Here is a 23738-nt window from a genome sequence, read left to right as displayed (position 1 = left end):
AGGAGAGTAAGGCCGAGAGTGGGCAAGGACTGGCCTGAGGTCACAGGGCAAGTCAGCGAGCCTTCTGGAGGGCCCGTGGCTGCTCTGTGTGGTTCCTGGGTGGGTAGAAGCCCTTGACCGACCCTCCTAGTCCTGGTCTGGGCTCTGAGAAAATAGCGGGGAACATGTGGATCTGAAGAGCAGCCACCTGTCTCCACGGCCAGCAATCCCCAAAGTTCAGGACCCGTGATGCCCTCCCAGGAAACTGACTGCAATGCAGATTCTTGGGCTCCACTTCAGAGATTCAATAGGGCTTGGTGGGGCCCGGAAATCTGCACGCTCAGCCACGCCATGGACACAAGTGGACATGAACTCTGGAGGCACACACAACTCCCAGGAGGATGGGTGTACAGCAAGCTCCCCAGAAACTCTTGGGAGCACAACATATACGGGAGCACATCTGAGACCCGTGCACACATGCAACTGGGACCACCACAGCCACAGCCCAAGTCACATGTGTACCTGGCATGGAAGCTGGGCCGGAGGCCCTCTACCTGGCCCACACCCCCACTCACCACCTCCAGCTGGTCCCTTCTGATCTCAGCTGCCTCTCCCTGGAAGACATAGATCTTCTTGTGCCGGACCAGCTTCAGTGGGGCCAGTGGGCCCTCTAGGCAACGGTCACTTGTAGGGTGGCATCCGTGTGCACTGGCCCCACTTCCATTGAGAAGGTCAGGGTGCTGCGGGGGCTGAGGCTGCCATTGAGGTCTTAGAGAACAGCCCCATCCAACAGGTCCTCCTGGGAGAAGGCTGTGGCTGGCTGAGTGGCCCAGAGCAACTGACCCCAGCGAGGGCCGGCTGTGACATGGTAGTGCACCTCATCCCCACTGCAGATATCAAGGTTGGTGTCCAGGTGGAGCTTGGCTGTGTCGATGGTGCCCTGGCCTCCTTGAGGGACCACGAGGCCGGAGCCTTTGGCCACACAGAGGTAGGGCTCCAAGGCCTGCACCTCCAGCAGCGCAGTGGTCTGGTGTTGCCCATCGGACATCTGCAGCTGGATCCAGCCATGATCAGCCCAAGTGCATGAACAGGACTCACCTCTTCCTGAGGCCTCCTGGGTGATTTCCTCGCCATGTAATTCTATCTCAGTTATGGCCCGGGCTGCACTGAAGCCAGGCTGCCTTGAAGAAGCTCTCCCAGACTGCTCTTCATGACTTGCCAAATGTTTTGCATGTTAGCAAGACTGGAGTCGGAGCAGGGATCAAACCTTACATCCCATATGTCACACCTCACCACAGACCTGGGTGCCAAATACCCTGAAGAGTCTGAACTCACGTTGGTAGTTAGCAAAGTGCTCCTACAGCCGCATCTGTAATTAACACAGCATCTCTATGGCCACTGTCTCCCTTGATCCCCACAGCCACCCTGGGAGAAAGGCAGAAAGAAATCATTTGATAGAAAGGACGCTGAGGCTCTGGAAGGGAAAGGGACTTGCCTAAAGGCCCAGGGTGAAGCAGCATCTCTGGACTCCCAGTCCAGTGGTCTTGCCCAATACCATGCTGCTTGCCTCTACCCACCTACATTGGTCATAGGGCAAGCCCCAACCCCTGCCTCATTTTGGTTTATGGGCGCTTACCCTACAGTCATTTGGAGACAAAAACAGATGCTATTGTTCTTCCTTAGAGAACGTGGCCAGTGGAAACAGGGCACACTGGGAATTAGAGTGAATGTCCTTGAAAGAGGGCCATGGGTCAACAAGGCCAAGCCAAAAGATGCAGAATGCTTTTCCTTAGATATTTGGTAGTGAAGCAGGCTTCAGATACTCCTGTCCCTGCTGCTGCAGCCACCACTACCACATTGATTTAGACCAGGTCGGGTGGGGCGGGGGTGGGGGCTGAGGAAAACATCAGACTGCCCATGGCCCCCAGGCTCCTGTCCTAGCCCAGGCCTGGGTGCCATTCTTACACTTGTTGCAAGCTCCCCCCCACACATCACACACCTTGATGGTCGCACAGTCACAGCCTGGTCTCTGCTCCTGTGGGCCAGTGGCCGGACACCCCTTGGAATGGCTCAAAGGAGTCAGGACTTGCAAGTGGGGACATCAGGGTAGCTGAAGGAAATCCACACAACCAGAGCAGATCGGTGTTCAGACTCTTTCACCTGAGGTAGGCTCCCCAGGGGCTGGGAGAGGAGTTGGAGGGAATGGAGGATGGAGCACAGACAGAAGAAGAAAGGAGGAGGAATGCAACGTGTAGGGTGGCCACCAAGAGTGAATATGGAGGGAAGCGCCATGCAAGTGCTGGAAAGAAGCGGGCAGGTGAGAGGAGCCCCATAGCCCCCTCCCTAAAAACGACCACCTCCGGGACTCAGTACTCCTTTGGGGGCAGGCTCCGTCAGCCCTCGGCCACTCAGGGCTCCAGCACCCACGGTCGAATGCCTGGGATGGAGACGGCCGGTTCTGCCACAAGGTCCGATGCACTAGAATCCAGCCCCATTTCCCTCCCTGCCATGCCCGTCCGGCGGCCTCTCCCACCATATTCACCCCTTACTCACCTGGGGACCCCGGGCAGGGCGCGAGGGCACCTGCTGGGGGAGGGCGGAAGGGGTCAGGGGAAGCCCCCGGCCTGGAGGGTACAAGAGGCGCTTCCCCTAGGGCGGACCCAGCAGGCAGAGGCTGGGGGCACGGCGGGGGCTCCGCGCTGCGTCGTGGGGCTGGACTCGGGCGACCTGCGGGCGACAGGGAGCGAGGAAAGGAGAGAGGAATGATAAGTGGCCCCGCCCACCCTGAGGCCCCGCCCCAGCCCAGTGCCAGCCAGGCCCATGCATGCAAGATCCTCCCTGCCTGCCCAAGGCGGTCGCCGGAGCTTAAGCCCCGCCGCCAGCGGCACCAAAGTCCCAGCTCCACCCCGCCCGGCAGGCAGAGCTCCACGGCAAGCCCCGCCCTCTCTAAGCTCCGCTTCTTGCTTCAAGTGGTAGCCACTCTGGGGAAGGGGCGCGCCACTGCCTGGTCTGGTACTTCTCCTGTAGCCCGGGCTAGGGGGCTTTGGGGTCGTGGGAGCCGGCTGTGGTACCTGCGTCCGGCCGGGACGCTCTGCACCTGCAGCTAGGAGTCATCTACAAACCCCGTGGGCGTGCTGACGGTGGTCGTGTTAATGTCATCGATGATGCTGGGCGCCTCCCTCAGCACGTGGTGCATGCGCAGCATCTCTTTGCACCGCTGTGCCTGCTCTGAGGACTCCTCCATCAGCTGTTCTGGTTCCCACGGGAGTACAGGTTGGCCAGCAGCTCCGAGAAGATGAACTCGTTGGTCTGAGAGTGGGCAAAGAGGGAAGGAGGTTGGAACCTGATGCCTGTGCCGCCCTGGCCGCCCCGCCGGGCTCTGCTGGTACTGTTTGCTGGACTTGGAACCCCGAGTACAGCTTTTCAGACACTGCTTCTACACTGCTTACACTCCTTCGAAGGTCTGCCTCCCCACCGCCCTTTTCTCACTCAGATGAGGACACTGAGGTCCAGAGGAAAAGTCACCTGTCTAAGGTCACAGATCTGGGAGGGGACTCAGGATCTACCATGCCACCAGGACATCTGTCTACTCAGTTTTTAAAAATTTTTTTGGAGCTAGGATCTCCCTTTGTCGCCAGGCTGGAGTACAGTGGGCGAGATCACCGCTCACTGCAGCGTCAACCACCTGGGCTCAAAGTGATCCTCCAACGTCAGCCTGTCGAGTAGCTAGGACTACATGCACCTGCCATCACCAAGCCCAGCTAGTTTTTTAAATTTTTGTGTGGAGATGAGGTTTCATTATGTTGCCCAAGCTGGTCTTGAACTCCTGGGCTGAAGCAATCCTCCCACCTTGGCCTCCCAAAGTGCTGGGATTACAGGCATGAGCCACTGTAATCCCACATTGTATTTCTGTGGGACAACTCTGGTCTGGACCGTGCCTCCCTTTCTGAGGCTGGTCCCATAAGGCTGGTCGGCATCTCCCCCAGGCCAACATGGCCACCTGGGTCTCCAGTGCTACAGGAACCCCCTACTCCCATGAGGCGGCACATGCACGTCATGAGGTGGATGATGGTCTGGGCATGAGGTCCTGCATGTTTTTGTTGACAATGGCCATGTACGAGTCCACCAGGTTCTGAATGGTCTCCACTTGCTGCTCCAGCTGTGGTCCATGGAGTGCATGAAGCTGTCGGAGCCATTCCCCTCGGTCTTGCTGGCCTGTCATGAAGAACACAGGGCATCAGGGTACACAGGCCATGTAGCCAGGCTCCAGGCATCTCCTGCAAGGGTACCTGGAACATTGATGCAGAGAGAGAAGCAACTGGCCTAAACAGACACCCAGATCCCCACATGCTCTAAAGGGTTTCAGGTCTCTGCCCATCCCTATATCTCTCAGGACCCCAGACTCCCCTGATTCAGCCTCATTTGTTTCTGACTATAGTACCCAGAGTTTGCCTCAATTTCCCAATCCAGAAATGAGAAAACAACATCTGCAGGTCCTTTGCTTAAAGACCTGGCCAGAGCTGGTGCCAGGCTGCAGACGCCTGGCAGGAAGCAAGAGAAGGTCACACTCACTTTCTTCTTGTCCTGGGAGGCCCACACACAAACATTGCCACCACTGCTGGCACCAGGGAGCACAGCCAAAGTAGACACACACAGCGGGGAAAAGGGGATAGGTTGAGTGAAGCTGGGACACTGCACCCCAACTCTAAGGCTCCTCTAGACAGTGCCACAGTGAAATAGGGGAGAAAAGAGAAGGCAGTCACAGGAAACCAGCATCATAGAAAGGGCATGCAGGAAATACCATCTGTGGCAGAGACGGAGACACAAAACTGCCACTGGAGAAGGATGGGAGGACCAGAAAACTTAACTCTGATCTCACCCCCAGAGTAGATAGTGGGGAGGATTCCTGGTTATTTCTGAGCCAAATAAGGGCTCAGAAACATGGCATGAGTTGGCATCACTGTGGATGGTGCCCCAGGGCCCACTAGTATCAGCAGCTTGCCCCTCCCCTCCTTGCCTTGCCGCTCACCCCAACACACTCAAGGTACATGCCAGCCCTCAGAAAGGAGGACTTCCAGCTCTTCACCTCCTCCTGTGTCTCACGGGCCAGCTGCTGATAGTCCTTGTAGATATTCCTGCAAGACAGGGCAGGCAGTGAGGGCAGATGGGCAAAGCCCCACTCTCACTGGGGGTTAGGGGCATGCCTGGACTTGGAGATCATCACACCTGAGGCAAGTCCTGGCTTGCTCATTTCCCAGCTGTGTGATTCTGGGCAAATCCCTTCCTTTCAGCCTCAGTTCCCTTATTGGGAAGATGGGTTAATAATAATTCCTGCCTTGTTATGGTTTGGCTGTGTCCCCATCCAAATCTCAACTTGAATTGTATCTCCCAGAATTCCCACGTGTTGTGGAAGGGACCCAGGGAGAAGTAATTGAATCAGGTGGGCTGGTCTTTCCTGTGCTATTCTCATGATAGTGAATAAGTCTCATGAGATATGATGGGTTTATCAGGGGTTTCTCCTTTTACTTCTCTCATTTTCTTCTGCTGCTGCCAATGTAAGAAGTTCCTTTCGCCTCTCCCCATGATTCTGAGGCCTCCCCAGCAATGTGGAACTATAAGTCCAATTAAACCTCTTTTTCTTCAAAGTCTCGGGTATACTTTTATCAGAAGTGTGAAAATGGACTAATACAGTAAATTGGTACCAGTAGAGTGGGGCATTACTGAAAAGATACCTGAAAATGTGAAAGTGGCTTTGGAACTAGGTAACAGGCAAAGGTTGGAACAATTTGGAGGGCTCGGAGGAAGACAGAAAAATGTGGGAAAGTTTGGAACTTCCTAGAGACTTGTTGAATGGCTTTGGCGCAAATGCTGATAGTGATACGGACAATAAAATCCAGGCTAAGGTGGTCTCAGATGGAGACAGGAAACTTGTTCGGAAGTGGAGCAAAGGTGACTCTTGTTATGTTTTAGTAAAGAGACTGGTGGCATTTTGCCCCTGCCCTAGAGATTTGTGGAACTTTGAACTTGAGAGAGAAGATATAGGGTATCTGGTCGAAGAAATTTCTAAGTAGCAAAGCATTCAAGAGGTGACTTGGGTACTATTGAAGGCACTCAGTTTTATAAGGGAAGTGAGCGTAAGTTTGGAAAACTTGCAGCCTGACTATGCGATAGAAAAGAAAAACCCATTTTCTGGGGAGAAATTAAAGTCAGCTGCAGAAATTTGTGTGCGTAGCAAGGAGCCTAATGCTAATCCCCAAGACCATGGGGAAAATGTCTCCAGGCCATGTCAGAGGCCTTCACAGCAGACCCTCCCATCACAGGCCTGGAGGCCCAGGAGGAAAAAGTGGTTTTGTGGGCCAGGGCCAGGGACCCTGTGCTTTGTGCAGCCTAGGGTCTCAGTGCCCTATGTCCCAGCCACTTAGCCGTGGCTGAAAGGGGCCAACATACAGCTCAGGCTGTGGCTTCAGAGGGTGGAAGCCCCAAGATTTGGCAACTTCCATGTAGTGTTGAGCCTGTGAGTGCACAGAAGTCTAGAATTAAGGTTTGGGAACCTCCACCTAGATTTCAGAGGATGTATGGAAATGCCTGGATGCCCAGGCAGAAGTTTGCTGCCGGGGCTCTCATGGAGAACCTCTGCTAGGGCAGTGCAGGAGGGAAATGTGGGGTCAGAGCCCACCCCACAGAGTCCCTCCTGGGGCACTGCATAGGGGAGCTGTGAGGAGGACAACTGTCCTCCAGACCCCAGAATGGTAGATCCACTGACAGCTTGCACCATGTGCCTGGAAAAGCTGCAGACACTCAATGCCAGCTCATGAAAGCAGCTGGGAGGAAGGCTGTACCCTGCAAAGCCACAGGGGTGGAGCTGCCCAAGACCATGGGAACCCAACTCTTGCATCAGTGTGACCTGGATGCGAGACACGGAGTCAAAGGAGATCATTTTGGAGCTTAAAATTTGACTGTCCTGGCCGGGTGCAGTGGCTCAAGCCTGTAATCCCAGCACTTTGGGAGGCCGAGATGGGCAGATCACGAGGTCAGGAGATCGAGACCATCCTGGCTAACACTGTGAAACCCTGTCTCTACTAAAAAAAATACAAAAAAAATTAGCTGGACATGGTGGCGGGCGCCTGTAGTCCCAGCTACTCAGGAGGCTGAGGCAGGAAAATGGCGTGAACCCAGGAGGCGGAGCTTGCAGTGGGCTGAGATCCGGCCACTGCACTCCAGCCTGGGTGACAGAGCCAGACTCCATCTCAAAAAAAAAAAAAAAATTTGACTGTCCCACTGGATTTCGGACTTGCATGGGCCTTGTAACCTCTTTGTTTTGGTCAATTTCTCCCATTTGGAACAGCTGTATTTACCCAATAACTGTACCCTCATTGTATCTAGGAAGTAACTAGTTTGTTTTTGATTTTACAGGCTCGTAGGTGAAAGAGACTTCCTTTGTTTCAGATGAGACTTTGGACTGTGGACTTTTTGGGTTAATGCTGAAATGAGTTAAGATTTTGGGAGACTGTTGGGAAGGCATGATTGGTTTTGAAATATGAGGAAATGAGATTTGGAGGGGCCAGGGGTGGAATGATATGGTTTGGCTGTGTCCCCACCCAAATCTCAACTTGAATTGTATCTCCCAGTATTCCATGTTATGGGAGGGACCCAGGAAGTGGTAACGAATCATGGAAGCTGGTCTTTCCCGTGCTATTATCATGATAGTCAATAAGTCTCATGAGATCTGATGAGTTTATAGGGGTTTCTGCTCTTGCTTCTCTCTCATTTTCTCCTGGCACTACCATGTAAGAAGCGCCTTTCACCTCCCGCCATGATTCTGAGGCCTCCCCAGCCATGTGGAGCTATAGGTTCCATTAAGCCTCTTTTTCTTCCCAGTCTCAGGTATGTTTTTATCAGCAGTGTGAAAACGGACTAATACATGCCTCTTTGGATCACTGTGAGGATTCATCAAAACATTATCCTAAAAAGAAAAAAAATAAGTTAAAAGTCTTGCTTAAATATGACAAGCTTATAAAAATTAACAGAAGCGTTATATTAGAATTTCTAAAGTCATTTCCATTGAAATCAAGAATAAGAAAAACATGCTGCTTTCCTCAGTGTTAGTCAACATTATTTAAAATGTTTAGCTAATTAAAGTGAAAAAAAGAAAACAATTGGCATGTATATCATACAAAAAAGGTAAAATTGAATATTTTCGCATATAATAGAGAACAGAGAAAATTTGATTTTAATAAGATAAATACTACTACCATTAAAATAATTTAATAAAATATCTTAAATCAAGATATACACAGTACATAAAAAATATTAGCCTTTCTCAATATGAGGAATAACTAGTCATGGATATAAATTTATTTTTTAAATAACTCATAAAAGCATTATATATTACATAGGAATACATATAAAACCATTATCTATTATTTAGAAATGCAAAAATACATTTAAAAAATGTTTAAATGCCTGGGAATTATACACACTGACTCCTAGACACTAGCCACATATTTAGAAAGGGGGAAGATGAAAGAATGTCATCACATTCTATAAATATGTCAAAATGTTAAAATCTAGTGAGTATGAGAGGAGGGTACATGTTGCCTGGAATATTTTGTATATTTCTCTGTGTATTTGAAATATTTAATAATACAATTTTAAATTTGAAATAGCTTCTTTAAAATCATGATAAGGCCGGGCCTGGTGGCTCATGCCTGCAAATCCAGCACTTTGAGAGGCCGAGATGGGTGGGTAACTTTAGGTCAGAAGTTCGAGACCAGTTTGACCAATATGGTGAAACCCGTCTCTACTGAAACTACAAAAATTAGCCAGGCGTGGTGGCATGCACCTATAGTCCCAGCTTCTTGGGAGGCTGAGGCAGGAGAATTGCTTGAACCTGGGAGGCGGAGGTTGCAGTGAGTTAGATTGTACCACTGCACTGCAGGCTGGGTGACAGAGCAAGATTCCATCTCAAAGAAAAAAAAAAAATCGGCCGGGTGCGGTGGCTCACGCCTGTAATCTCAGCACTTTGGGAGGCCAAGGTGGGCGGATCACGAGGTCAGGAGATTGAGACCATCCTGGCTAACATGGTGAAACCCTGTCTCTACTAAAAATACAAAAAAATTAGCCAGGCATGGTGGCGGGCGCCTGTAATCCCAGCTACTCAGGAGGCTGAGGCAGGAGAATGGCCGTGAATCCGGGAGGCGTAGCTTGCAGTGAGCCAAGATCGTACTATTGCACTCCAGCCTGGGTGACAGAGCAAAACTCTGTCTCAAGAAAAAAAAAAAAAATCATGATTAAAAACAACAATAGGCCAGGTGCGGTGGCTCGCGCCTGTAATCCTAGCACTTTGGGAGGCCGAGGCGGGCGGATTGCCTGAGGTCAGGAGTTCGAAACCAGCCCGGGCAACATGGTGAAACACCCTCTTTACTAAAATACAGAAAAAAGAAAAAAGAAAAAGAAAATGAAAACAAAACAACAACAATAATGGCTAAGAATGTTTGTATATGAAGTCATTTTTAAAGACAGAAAACAAGATCTAAGCAAGTGGAGTGACATGCTAGTACTCCAGAAAGGATAGCGTTAATATTAATTTTTAGAAAAATTAATGTATGTGATGCAATCCCCATTAGAATCACATTGAATTACGTCTTGGTCCATTTTGGCCACTGTAACAAAATACTATAGATTGGAGAGCTACTAAACAACATAAATTGACTTTTTCTAGTTTTGAAGGCTGGGACGTCCAAGATCAAGGCACAGGCAGGTCAGTATCTGGTGAGAGCCCATTTCATTGTTTATTTACGGTGCCTTCTTGTTATGCCCTCAGTGGGGGAAGGGACAAGCAAGCTCCCTTGGGCCTCTTTTATAAAGGGACTAATCCTGTTTTTGGGAGCTCTGCCCTCACGACCTAGCGACCTCCCAAAAGCTCTACCTTTTAATACTGTCACCTTGGGGGATAGGATTTCAACATAGGAATTTGGGGAGGGCACGAACATTCAAACCATAGCAAGTCATTTTACAAAAGTACATGAAATGAACGTAAAGTTCAAATGAAAAAATAAATGAATAGGCAAGAAAACTATGAAAATAAAAAATAGAAACAGGGAGAATTGCCCTACCAAATTATTAACCTACATTATAAAGACACTATAATCAAAACAACATTAAAAGATGAATAAAAATGTCTCTGTGGATCAGCAATTGATCCCAAAATCAATGTAAGTATATATAAGAACATAAAATATAGGCAGGGTACTATTTCAATTCAGTGGGAAAAGGTTAATTTTTTAAATATAAACTGGCCTTCAATCTAGAAGAAAACACAACTAAATCCACTGTCTCATGCCATTCACAAAAATAAGGTTCTGATGGTTTAGACATTTAAATATAAGGAATAAAGAATATGAACAAACAATGCGCAGCAGAGAAACGTGTTTTATAATATTATGAAAATACACTCAATGTCATTAGAACTCAGGAATAAGCAAACTGAATAATCTGTAGTTTTATCAATAACTTGGAATATGATGTAGTTTTTAAAAATATTGATCCAGAGTCTCACTTGCTGAGACAGAGAGATGAAAAAATCACATTGCTTAAGTGTGATTTTTTTTTATCAATCATAAAACACACTATACTTGGATATACCAATTTTTATAGGTCTGTACAAGTATAAGGAAAGATATGGACCAAGGGACATCGAGCTGTTACTATTGCTTGTTTATGGGGTGAGGATGGAAAGGACTGGAAGAAGGTTATTAATGTTATTCTTATATATATATGAATATATTTTACTTTTTAAAATAAGAAGACTTGCTGATATAATTTAAAAATAATAATTTTAAATATTTAGGCATATTGAGAAAAGAAAACCAAGGAGGCTTTGCAGACACCCCCGCCGTCGGGAGCCCGGTACTGTCAGCCATGGCTAACCCCACTGTGTTTTTTGACATTGCCATCGATGGCGAGCCCTCGGGCCATGTCTCCTTCAAGCTGTTTGCAGACAAGTTTCCAAAGACAGCAGAACGCTTTCATGCTCTGAGCACTGGAAAGAAAGGATTTGGTTATAAGGGTTCCTGCTTTCACAGAATTATTCCAGGGTTTATGTGTCGGGTGGTGACTTCACATGCCATAATGGCACTGGTGGCAAGTCTATCTGCGGGGAGAAATTTGATGATATCTTCATCCTAAAGCATACAGGTCCTGGCATCTTGTCCATGGCAAATGCTGGATCCAACACAAACGGTTCCCAGTTTTTCATCTGCACTGCCAAGACTGAGTGGTTGGTTGGCAAGCATGTGGTCTTTGGCAAGGTGAAGGAAGGTATGAATATTGTGGAGGCCATGGAATGCTTTGGGTCCAGGAATGGCAAGACCAGGAAGAAGATCACCATTGCTGACTGTGGGACAACTCTAATAAGTTTGACTTAGGTTTTATCTTAACCACTAGACCATTCCTTCTGTAGCTCAGGAGAGCACCCTCCACCCCATTTGCTCACAGTATCCTAGAATCGTTGTGCTCTCACTGCAGTTGCCTTTGGGTTCCATGTTTTCCTTGTTCCCTTCCATGCTTAGCTGGATTGCGGAGTTGAGTTTATGATTATGAAATAAAAACTAAATAATCAAAAAAAAAAAGAAAAAGAAAAAAAAAATGAATTGGCCTTAAGAGGTATAATGGCTATTATCCTAGTGTCGTGGTAGAAGAAAGGAGAGGATGGAGAGAGATTAAATAAATTAGTTGTTTACTGAACTTTTTTTTTTTTGAGACAGAGTCTTGCTCTGTCACCCAGGTTGGAGTGCAGTGGTGTGATCTCGGCTCACTGCAAACTCCACCTCCCGGGTTCAAGCCTTCTCCTGCCTCAGCCTCCTGACTAGCTGGGACTACAGGTGCCTGCCATCACAGCAAGCTCATTTTTTGTATTTTTAGTAGAGACAGGGTTTCACCATGTTGGTAAGGCTGGTCTTGAACTCCTGACCTCAGGTGATCCACCCATCTCAGCTCCCAAAGTGCTAGGATTACAGGCATGAGCCACTGTGCCCAGCCTGAAACTTGTTAAGCCCAGGTAGAGTTCCTGGGGCCCAGAGGGATACAAGAAATATAAGGCACAGACCTTACTCTCTATTGGCATAAAGTCTGATCATGGATGAAATTAAAATACTTGAAACCATTTACATATAATGACACAAGCCCCTCCAAAACTGTCCAGTTATTTGTGTTTTATATAACAGTAGTTTCCTTTTCAATAGGTGAAAACTTAAATTTTTTTAACATGTTATAGGGTTGGGGTTGAAAAATTGATATGTATGTTTTAGAATCAGGAGTTGTAGAAATAGGAAAACTTGATGAGACCTGAAGAAATAGATTAAAACCTGTTTGTTTGGGGATGTTTTGGAAAGTTCTTGAGCAGATGTGTTACATATGCACCCACTTTGTGGGACAGTGCCTTTGCTAAAGTATAAATGATTATATTTCTGTAAATGGACTTTTTCCCCAAATTTTAATAATTTAAGTGTTCTTGGCATGAAAATGTGGAGGAACATTAAATTTTGCTTTTAATTTTAGTAGCATAATCAGAACCAACTCTGCAGCTCACCCCATGTGAACTACTTTTCCATGCATGATCAGGGAGCTGCTCCTTCACAGTTACTGTGAGCTTTGCTTCCTGGGGAGAAGCTCGGAAGAGGGAGGTCAGATGAACCTCAACCCCCATCACCGTGGTTAGTTTTGGAGTTGCAACTGGCACTCATTTCCTCTCTTCTCCACTGTGTATTCTAATGCCCTTTACCCTTGGCTATGACCTCTGCAAGTTTTGGATGCTTACTTGGTGACGTGTTCCAGACCACATTACTGTAGGGGCTGAGTCGTGAGTAATCTCTGGCCAAAGTTGCTATACAAAGGGGTCCCTTCACAGTACAGGTGGGTATGGGAATACTAAGAGGTACCCAAGTAGGTCACCTGAGTTCCATATGTACACCATGCCTCTGCCCATTGTATAAAAATGTTCTTACCTTCGCTTGCTGATCAAGATAAATTACTCCTGCCAGGATGGTGACTTCTCTTCTCACTTGCTGGTCTCTGGAGACAAAGAGCCCAAGGTGCCCTGGAAGGCTGCCTTAACCTTGTGTTCAATGGAACTCTGGATTTGCTCCCTGGCTAGAGCGCACCCACTTTGAGGACCGGGAGCTCTAACCCTACAGAGACCACAGTTGTGCAGCCAGGAAGTGAAAATGTCCCCTTTGAGTCATTAGAAGGGATGAGAAGATGGTAGAAAGGAAGGCACTCCTGCTCCTGCCCCTTGGTTCCTGGGTCCATGCATTCTTCTCACTGGAGACACAGCTGCATGCGTGAGGACAGGCCTCCCCAGGTCTTTGATTCAGTGTATATGCTGCATCCTGGAGGATGACACCCGCTCTTACAGAATATTGTGTCTGGGCTGGCACTGAAGTTGGGCAGTAAGAAGGTTATTGCAGTGCTCTTTCAGGCTGGCTGCTTCTGGATGGTTGTGGTACAACAAGTTGGCCCTGTGGACATGGGCTTCCTTTAGTGTGAAGTGCGTCTCCTGTTGGATGTTAAGTTGTGTGGGATTCCATGCCTGTGGATCAGATATTCCATAAGCTTCCAAATAGGGAGCTTAGCAGGCTGAGGCTCCGTGGGCAAGAAATGCAGACTTTTACCAGTATAGCTATCTATTCCAATAAGAATTAATCACTGGCCCTCCAATGAGGAAAGGGAACCAATGTAGTCAATTTGTCACCAAGTGGCAATTTGGTCTCCTCAGGAGATAGCGCCATATAGGAGGGTCAGCGTTGGGATCTATTGCTGGAAGATTGGATGTTCAGAGGCAGCCATAGCTAGATCATGGGAGTTCATGCTGTTGGGCCCAGCTCTGCTTCTGTGGCAGCTTCATTCATTCTGTGGCAGCTTAATTCTGGGGCAACTAATGACAAAGGCTGGATAACACTGGCTGCCCAGGTCATTTTTGCCTACTTGCTTATTCAGTGCCTCTTCCTTGGAGAATGCTTTCTGTAGGGTCATCACTTTCTTCGTGCTTCCAAGAACCACACAGACATGAATCTGCCTATCTCCTAAGAGACACGGTGTTAAATCCAGTGTCCTAAGACAGTGTCCCAAGACTATGAAGTCTTGCTCATCCAGTCTTATATTCTGGCCTCTTTGATGTAACACCCTCAACATGAAATCCCAGGAGTTCTTCCCTTGGCTTCTGCCAGTCCATGGTGGCTAATTCTTCTAGCTGTTTTGGGATGTGATCTTTTTCTTCCATGATCAGTCACAGCATGTCCTTGGAAGTGGTATGCTGGGGTTTAGGTCTGTTTATCCATCTGGCACCAGGAGAAGAGATAGTATTCTGAGGGGACACTTGTTGTATTGAAGAAAAGAGGCCTCTGCAGTGTCCTCCTTCCTGGGCAAAGGTCTCAACTTGTTGTGGGGTGAGGCACTTCTGCAGCCTCTAAGGGCTTGGGAGTTTGCAGAGCCACAGTCTTCAGGGGTCCTTCACCCAGATGTCCTTATCCCATGTTTCAGGGTCCCAGCTTTTCTCAACTAGGGCCCTGACCTTAGTGTAGCAGACCTGCCTTGCCTGACCACTCATTGACTTTGTAGTTCTGCAACTCTATGAAATGTTGACTTTAGGCCGGGCACGGTGGCTCAAGCCTGTAATCCCAGCACTTTGGGAGGCCGAGACGGGCGGATCACGAGGTCAGGAGATCGAGACCAGCCTGGCTAACACGGTGAAACCCCGTCTCTACTAAAAATACAAAAAACTAGCCGGGCGAGGTGGCGGGCGCCCTGTAGTCCCAGCTATTTGGGAGGCTGAGGCAGGAGAATGGCGTAAACCTGGGAAGCAGAGCTTGTAGTGAGCTGAGATCCGGCCACTGCACTCCAGCCTGGGTGACAGAGCGAGACTCTGTCTCAAAAAAAAAAAAAAAAAAAAAGAAATGTTGACTTTATACTGCAGTTATGCCCACTTTGCACTGCTGAACACAAGAATGCTGTGTAAGCTACCAAAAAGGACCTTTGTCTATCATACTTATTTTTTAAATCCAGGTTAAGGTAAAATCTACATATAGTAAAATTTAGATGTATACTTTGATCAGTTTTTGACAAATGTATATATTTGTGTAAGAACCACCACAACTGAGATAGAGAACATAAGCATCAGTCCCCAATATTCCTTCAGGACGCTCCTTTGTAATTAATCTTCTTCCCAACCCTGGTGCCTGGCAACCACTGATCTGATTTCTGTAGCTGTGACTTTTTAGAAGTATCATATAAATGGAATCACTCATGAGGTCTTTTGCACCTTGCTTTCCTCATTTTAACACATTTGAGATTCATTCACGTTGTTGCACGTATCAGTACTTCATTCCCTTTTGTTGTGAATAGTATTCCATTGTATAGATGCATCACAATTTGTTTACCCATTTCCTATTAGATGGGCATTTGGGTTGTTCCAGTTTTGGGTAATTATGAATAAAACTTCTAAAAACTTTCACATTCAAGTCTTAGTGTGAAGCTATGCTTTCATTTATCCTGGGTAAATAGCCATGAGTGAGACTGTTGGGTTATATGATAAAGTGTGTGTTTCAGTTAATTTAAAAATACTCGCAGGCTGGGGGCAGTGGCTCAGGCCTGTAATCCCAGCACTTTGGGAGGCCAATGTGGGAGGATCACTTCATCCCTGGAGTTTGAGACCAACCTGGGCAACATAATGAGACCCCCATCTCTACCAAAAATGGAAAAAGTAGCCAGATGTGGTGGCACATGTCTGTAGTCCCAGCTACTTGGGAGGTTAAGGTGGAAGGATTGCTTGAGTTCAGAGGGTTGAGGCTGCAGTGAGCCCTGATCATGCTACTGCATTCCAACCTGGGCAACAGAGTGAGACATTGTCGTTTGTCTGTTTGTTTGTTTGTTGACGGGGTCTCACTCTATTGCCCAGACTGGAGTGCAGTGGTGCAATCTCGGCTCCCGGGGCAATCAGGGCAATCTCCACCTCCCAGGCTGAAGCAATTCTCCTGTCTCAGCCTCCCGCCGAGCCTTACTGCCTGGCTAATTTTTGTATTTTTAGTAGAGACAGTTTCGCCATGTTGGCCAGGCTGGTCTTGAACTCCTGACCTCAAACAATCCATCTGCCTCGGCCTCCCAAAGTGCCAGGATTACAGGTGTGAGCCCCGGCGCCTAGCCAGACCCTTGTCTTTATAAAAAAAACAAAACAAAACAAAAAGAAAGAAAGAACGAAAGAAAGAGAGAGAGAGAGAGAGAGAAAGAAAGAAAGAGAAAGAAAGAAAGAAAGAAAGAGAAAGAAAGAAAGAAAGATGTAAGTTCAAAAAAAACGACGAAAAGGGAAGAGATGTGGCTATAAAATAATGGCAAGTGGGAGACCCATGGTGATGGTCCAGTTTGAGTATCTTGATTAAGGGAGTAGTTTTGCAAGGCTACACATGTAATAAAATTGCATAGAACTGTACACACACACACACACACACACACACACATATCACACAAATGAGCCTATACTGGTAAAATATGAATACATTCTATGGATTGTACCAATGTCAAATTGTTTTGTTTTGTTTTGTTTTGTTTTTGAGATGGAGTCTTGCTCTGTCACCCAGGCAGAGTACGGTGGTGCGATTTTAGTTCACTGCAACCTCTGCCTCCCGGGTTCAAGCAATTCTCCTGCCTCAGCCTCTTGAGTAGCTGGGATTACAGGTGTGCACCCCCAGGTCCCGCTAATTTTTATTTTCCTTTTTTTTTTTTTGACGGAGTCTTGCTCTGTCACCCAGGCTGGAGTGCAGTGGTGCAATCTTGGCTCATTACAACCTCCGCCTCCCAGGTTCAAGCAATTCTCCTGCCTCAGCCTCCCGAGTAGCTGAGACTACAGGTGCATGCCGCCATGTCCAGCTAATTTTTTGTATTTTAGTCGAGATGAGGTTTCACTGTGTTGCCCAGGCTGGTCTTGAACTATTGAGCTCAGGCGATCCACCCACTTTAGCCTCCCAAAGTGCTAGGATTACAGGCTTGAGCCACCGTGCCCAGCCCTTTTTTGTTTTCTTGAGGTAGAGTTTTGCTCTTGTTGCCCAGGCTGGAGTGCAATGATGCCAGCTAGGCTCACTGCAACCTCTGCTTCCCGGTTCAAGCACTTCTCCTGTCTCAGCCTCCCGAGTAGCTGGGATTACAGGCGCCCGCCACCATGCCGGCTAATTTTTGTATTTTTAGTAGAGACAGGGTTTCACCATATTGGCCAGGCTGGTCTTGAACTCCTAACCTCAGGTGATCCGCCTGCCTCAGCCTCCCAAAGTGCTGGGATTACAGATGTGAGCCACCACGCCTGGCCAATTGTCATGACTTTTCTAATTAAAAGTGGTACATCATTGTTGAACATATGATTAGCAACCACAAAAACCCACTGAATGAATATCAAAGTGAATGTCCTGCCTGTAGGCATTCAAACAACAAAACTTTTTCTTTTAATCAGTCTTGGAAGGATAAAGGGAATTTAAAATAAATAATATTTACACTTAAAACATGGAAAAATCATACATTATTTGCTAAGAGGTTTGGCAATAACTTGACTGTCGTTTGCCTTAAAGGTGCTTGCCAGCCTGCTCTCAGTGGGAAGACCAGGTTAGACCCTTGTGTAGGACAATCAGATTATTTCCTGGGTCTATCTCCTGATCATTAACAATGATTGTTGAATAAGGACTACTCCTTTCCTTCACGATCAGGAAACCCTGAAGATAAATCTGTTCTGCTCTGTTTTCAAGGCTTTGTGACCACCCAACAGCCTTCAGAGAGACTGTGGCAGCCTCAGCTGATGGCTCTTTGCTTCGTATCATAAAATCCCAAGAGAAAGGTGGTGTGTAAGCTTAACATTTGCTCATTTCCCTTAAGCAGGCATAATACTAATATTCATGGAGGCCTGCGAAGAGCCACTTGATGCAGAAGCCAGGTGACTATAAGTGATAGAGGAAATTTACCTGAATTGGTTCAAGATGTGTGTTGCTAGGAAACTATGTCCACAGGTGAATAATCATATTGATTCTAGGAAAATGGTGACATTAAGTAAGTGAACAGACAGGTGCAGCCACACAAACTCCATTTAGCTTTTTTATGCTCCTTAGATGAAAGGCTTGCTCTTGTTTTGTATTAAAGTTGATCTTGAGGAAAGAGAAGAACAAGGAATGATTATTTGCTATGATCATCATAATATTATTACTTAGATATATTTACCAAGGCCTTTTGCAGACATTATTTCTAAATTTTAAAACAACTTTTCCCTTTTTACAAATGAGGAAATTGCAGCCCAGAGAGGTGACATATTTCCCCAAAGTCACACAGTAAAGGGCAGAGCTAGAATTTGTAAGTCAGGTCTGTCAGATTTCGGCCTGGGCTCTTGTCACCACAGCTGCCAAATGATCACATCTTTGTGGTCAGAGGAAAATATTAAACTAAAATAAATGGCTGAGCGTGATGGCTCACACCTGTAGTCCCAGAACTTTGAGAGGCTGAGTTGGGAGGATCCCTTGAAGCTAGCAATTTGATACCAGCCTGAGCAACATAGTGACACCCTGTCTCTATAAATATTAAATTTAAACAAATAAGAAATGTATTTGTGGCGAACAGAAGGATGCTGAACATAGCCTTAGATAGATTTATGTTTGCAGTGAAAATATTTTCTGGTGTTTTCCTAATACATAATAGCGGAAAATACTTGGGGTCCCAATTAGATTGGCACCACACCTCCCATGTTTCACTGACACTAAGTAAGTGGACAGGTGCAGCCACACAAACTCCCTTTAGCCTTTTTATGCTCCTTAGATGAAAGGCTTGCTCTTGTTTTGTATTAAAGTCAATTTTGAGGAAAGAGAAGAACAAGGAATGATTATTTTGCTATGATCATCATAATATTATTACTTAGATATATTTACCAAGGCCTTTTGCCTTGGGGTCCCAATTAGATTGGCACCACACCTCCCAAGTTTCACTGACATGAAGTAAGTGAACAGACAGGTGTGGAGGGCAGGGCCATATCTCTGTTGTGTCCATGGTGCCCTACTGTAAAATGGGTATAACAAGGCTTCCAGGTTTGGAGCCAGCTGGCTGTCATTTGTTAACTATAATGACATTGGGGAAGTCACTTAGGACATCTGAGCTTCATTGATATCTATATGGGGATCATGGCACCCATGTTGCAGACATGTTTAAGGGGTCTGAATTTTATTGCACAATCCTGGGGGTAAGACTCATATTATTTTTCTAAATCAAATTTAACCTGACTTCAAACCCTATATGTCAGGGTGGGGCAATCTTTCCTTTGGGGAGTTGGGGCGCTGCTTTTGGGATGTATGGAAAACAGAGAACGATCTTTATTATTCAGTCCATCTGATTGCCACTGAGATGCTTGTTGTCTATGCCAATGTTTCTTAGAGTTGTCTTAGAGTCTCCCTAAGGCAGGCAATTTCATCCCTCCTCTGAAGTTCCGATTCTACTGTCTCACAGCTGCTCCCAAGGCCATGGCTCTTGGTGGCCAGTCCTCTGGTGGCCAGAGTGGGCCAAGAGCTTCCACCACCCAAGGAAATTCCCTTTAAATCCCTCTTCCTCAGTTCAGGGCAACGTTTCCCAGTGTATAGTTGCCCTGTTATTACTGCAACATAACATGGTTTCAGAGGTATGCTGAGGGAGAGACTTTTTTAAATTTCAAGAGTTATATATTTAATGTGTATTAACAATTTGAGCTAATATATTAAACCCATGATCTATAGCTTCCTTTTAAAATAACTTTAAAATGTCAGTCAATATAAAGTGAAAAATAATGATTTCATAATATTGCCATCAGTAATAGCAGATATTGCAAAAATCTTGAAGAGCTACAGGGATTTCTGAGGTCTGTTCAATAGAAATATCACATGAAATCAAAAATGCAACCACATATGGATATGTACTTTAAAATTTTCTAGGAGCCACATACAAAAGAAACAGGTGACATTAATTTTGATAATATGTTTTATTTAACTTGATATGTCCAAAATACTATAATTTAATATGTAACCAATATAAAAACTATTTGAGATATTTTACATTCTTTTTCCTTTAATGCAAAGTTTTTGTTTGTTTGTTTGTTTGTTTGTTTTTTTAAAACATTTTTGCTCTTGTCACCCAGGCTGGAGTACAGTGGTGTGATCTCGGCTCACTGCAACGTCCGCCTCCCAGGTTCAAGCGATTCTCCTGCCTCAGCCTCCCGAGCAGCTGGGGTTACAGGCGCCTGCCACCACGCCCAGCTGATTTCTGTATTTTTAGTAGAGGTGGGGTTTTGCCATGTTGCCCAGGCTGGTCTTGAACTCCCGGCCTCATGATCCGCCCGCCTTGGCCTCCCAAAGTGCTGGGATTACAGGCGTGAGCCACCACGCCCAGCCAATGTGAAGTTTTTGAAACCTGGTATACATTTTATACTTACTGCACATCTCCTTTAGACTAACCGTGTCCCAGGCACTCAACAGTCACATATGTCTAGTGGCTACTGTACTACAGGACGCAGATTTAGGGAAGTGAGGACAGATTCTGCCACTTAAGCCTCCAAATCCCACAATGGCTGTTGCCAAACATTTTTTTGGCTCAGGTACCTCCAAAAGAGTTTTAGAAACCTATGTGTCCCCTCCCCACCCTCCTCTGTCTCACAGACACACATTGCTAGATTGATAACGACAAGTTCTGTAAGATTAAATAGTTGTTAAGGGTATAATTTGCAGTATCTTCTAAATATTGACTTTAGGCCGGGCATGGTGGCTCATGCCTGTAATCCAAGCACCACTCCAGCCTAGATGACAGAGTGAGACTCTGACTCAAAAAATGAAATAAATAAAAAATAAATATTGACTTTAAAACAAAATTCTAACAGCATTTTTAGAATAGTCAATGGAATGTAAATATCATAGCACTCTGTTCCCTACCATTGTCCAATTATACAAATCATTAAGGTCTTGCTTTTCTTCATTTTTCTTCTTATACTTGTATTTCTATTTCTCTTTCCTCTACCTAACTTTATCTAAAGTTCTCTTATTGTCTTAAATGAGCCTCTCCGCAAAAGGAATTTATATATAAATTTAAATTTAAGAATGACTTCCTGTGACCATAAAGCTGTGTTATTTAAACAGTACAATTATTTTGGAAACCCTTATCTAAACAACAGAACTGGTCTTGCCACCCGCTTCGTTCATGTAGCCATGGATGAATATTTCAGGTGGGAACAAAGATCAGACCCTACTTTTACCCTGGGGTGTAAACTAAGCCCAATGAAGGTAATCTTCAGAACTTGTTTAAAGATGTGCTTCAGCTCCTTAATAACTATTTTTGTTCTCAGTAGGTAAGGTTTTGGTTTAATCTTGACACATTAGAAGGAGTCAATCTGAGAAGCTTGGATGGGAGGGCAAGGACAGTTAAGAGTCTAGGATGAGTATGTTTCTGGGTATTCTCCCGTTTTGTGGAATCCTCTAATTACTAACATCCAAATAAATGCCCACTCAAATCAATAAAATCCTATACCTAAACTGATTGGAAAGCAGGAACAATGTAAAAAATATATATATATGTATAAACGAGGACTTCATTTTAAATGTCTTCTTCCATGAGTTGCAAGAAGCAGGGCCACTAATCAGGATTTGATGAGATCAACAGGGCTTTGTGTGCCCCAGCTTTTCAATGGGGAAATTACATAGTGGGAATGCAATTTTTATTTAAAATGGACACATACAGACCTAAATGGTGGGTGGATCACAGACTAGAGAAAAAAAAGATTTCAGGGCACCTCCAATGGGACACAGGAACTAGGAGGAGGGCTACATAACAGTAAACTTGAGCTTGTTCTCTGTGCCCTCAGATGTTAATCTTCACAGCTTCCAGTTACATCCCTCTCGGATGCGAATAACAATATTTCTCAAATTCCCATGTGGGCTGTTAATGACATGTTATAGAAGCACAAACTATTGGAAATTTTTTGTTTTGTTTTGTTTTTTTGAGACAGTCTTGCTTTGTCGCCCAGACTGGAGTGCAGTGGCGTGATCTCAGCACACTGCAACCTCCGCCTCCCAGGTTCAAACAATTCTCCTGTCTCAGCCTTCTGAGTAGCTGGAATTACATGCATGTGCCACCATGCCTGGCTAATTTTTGTATTTTTAGTAGAGATGGAGGTTTCACCATGTTGGTCAGGCTGGTCTTGAACTCCTGACCTCATGTGATCCACCTGTCTTGGCCTCCCAAAGTGCTGGAATTACAGGTGTGAGCCACCGCGCCTGGCCTGAAAGTTTTAAAATTGGATTTCATTCTTACTGATTTCTCAATTACACATATTTCAACAGGCTTTGGCATCTAGAGTTAATAACAACCGTTGCTCACCAAACACCTAGAGTCTGTTGGGCACAGTGCTAAGCCATTATATGTGTTATTTCAGCCAGGAGTTTGAATATCACACCTTGGAGAGAGTTTGGTGCTGAAAACTGGCTCCCACAACCTAAACGCACATGATACTGACTGAGTCTCAACTCAGTGGATTAAGTTTCAATGGGGAACATGCCCTCCCAGTGATGAGAAAAGGGTTGTCCATGGGCCATCCCTCCAACCTGGAGTAATAATCAGAAAGTAGCAGACTGAACATGGAGCCGGAGAGAGAGGCAGCTGGTGCTGAAGGATCCTTCAACCAGACAGGAGGACAAGTCCCCAAACAGCCTTGGCTGACTCTCTCTTGCTTGCAATTCTTGGGCAGAATGTATGGAGAATGCAACGTGCTGAGATGAGGAGGAAATGCCCAGAATACTCCAGGCTTCGTCTCTGTCATTCCTAGAAGAGCCTGCACTGCTTGGCTCAGCAACCCAAGTGGCCTCTGAGGTATAAAACCAGAGCAGAATGCTTTCAGGGTGCCTCAGCTGTGGTGCTTTATTAGTCCAGTTTGTGTTGCTATAAAGGAATATCTGGGTAATTTATACAGAAAAGTGGTTCATTTGTTTTATGGTTTTGCAGGCTGTGCAAGAAGCATGGCACCTGCATCTTCTCAGCTTCTGGTGAGGTCCTCAGGAAGCTTCCACTCATAGAAGGCAAAAGGGGAGCCAGCATGTCACATGACATAAGAGGAGCAAGAGAGAAAGGAGAAGGCGCCAGGTTCTTTTAAACAACCAGATCTCATGTGAACTAATAGCGTGAGAACTCACTCATTACCATGGGGAGGACACGAAGCCATTCATGGGAGCTCTGCCCCCATGACCCTAACACCTCCCACTAGGCCCCACCTCCAACACTGGGGATCACATTTCAACATGAGATTTGGAGGGGACAAATATCCAAACTATATCAGGTGCAAAGTAGGGCACATACAGATAAGTCAGCATCTACTGTGGGCAGCCTCCCTGAGCCTTGGGGGCCAGCACATCATGGATCCTAGACTTCTGTTGGCCCTTGCTGCCTGTCTGGGAGTAGTAAGTTGCTTTGCCTGACATGCTGCCCAAGTGCCGTGTCTCACCAACACTGGCAGCTGGGTTTGGGCAAAACCTCCTGCTAGATCTAGAAAACTGCTAGATCTAGGAACCTTAGTAGTAGTAGACGTTGGTGAGTGTTTAGAGTTCTCCCCTGGGATTAATAAGTACACAGAATTCCCCTGCAGGGATTGATACCCATACACAGTATTCTGCTTAACAGAGACCCTGGTGGTGCTGATGAGCACCTACTCCCCACGCTCCACCACACCTTCAGGGAGTCCA

The 23738-nt window shown here is 46.2% G+C and overlaps 1 long non-coding RNA gene and 1 pseudogene across 12 annotated transcripts in view; both read right to left on the bottom strand.

Moving 5' to 3' along the window:
- Positions 1 to 2058: 2058 nt before the first annotated feature.
- On the bottom strand, positions 2059 to 3548 carry LOC112428237 (dynamin-1-like; annotated as a pseudogene).
- A 4041-nt stretch (positions 3549 to 7589) lies between these two features.
- The window catches only part of LOC105491000 (uncharacterized), a 37886-nt gene continuing 21737 nt past the window's right edge, over positions 7590 to 23738 (bottom strand). For 2 of the 12 annotated variants that reach the window (XR_011626342.1, XR_011626343.1), the window contains exons 7-8: positions 17973 to 18152; positions 7600 to 7942 (exon numbers count right to left, since the gene is read on the bottom strand). This is a non-coding gene — a long non-coding RNA (uncharacterized lncRNA). Of the gene's footprint in view, positions 7943 to 17972; positions 18153 to 23738 lie in introns of all 12 variants that reach the window. The other 10 variants (XR_011626345.1, XR_011626349.1, XR_011626350.1 and 7 more) reach the window with 8 other exon arrangements.

The sequence above is a fragment of the Macaca nemestrina genome, chromosome 7 (genome assembly GCF_043159975.1).
Source record: "Macaca nemestrina isolate mMacNem1 chromosome 7, mMacNem.hap1, whole genome shotgun sequence".
NCBI classification, from domain to species: Eukaryota; Metazoa; Chordata; class Mammalia; order Primates; family Cercopithecidae; genus Macaca; species Macaca nemestrina.
The sequence above is the reverse complement of the archived record's forward strand: the minus strand, read 5'-3'. Positions and strand labels throughout refer to the sequence as shown.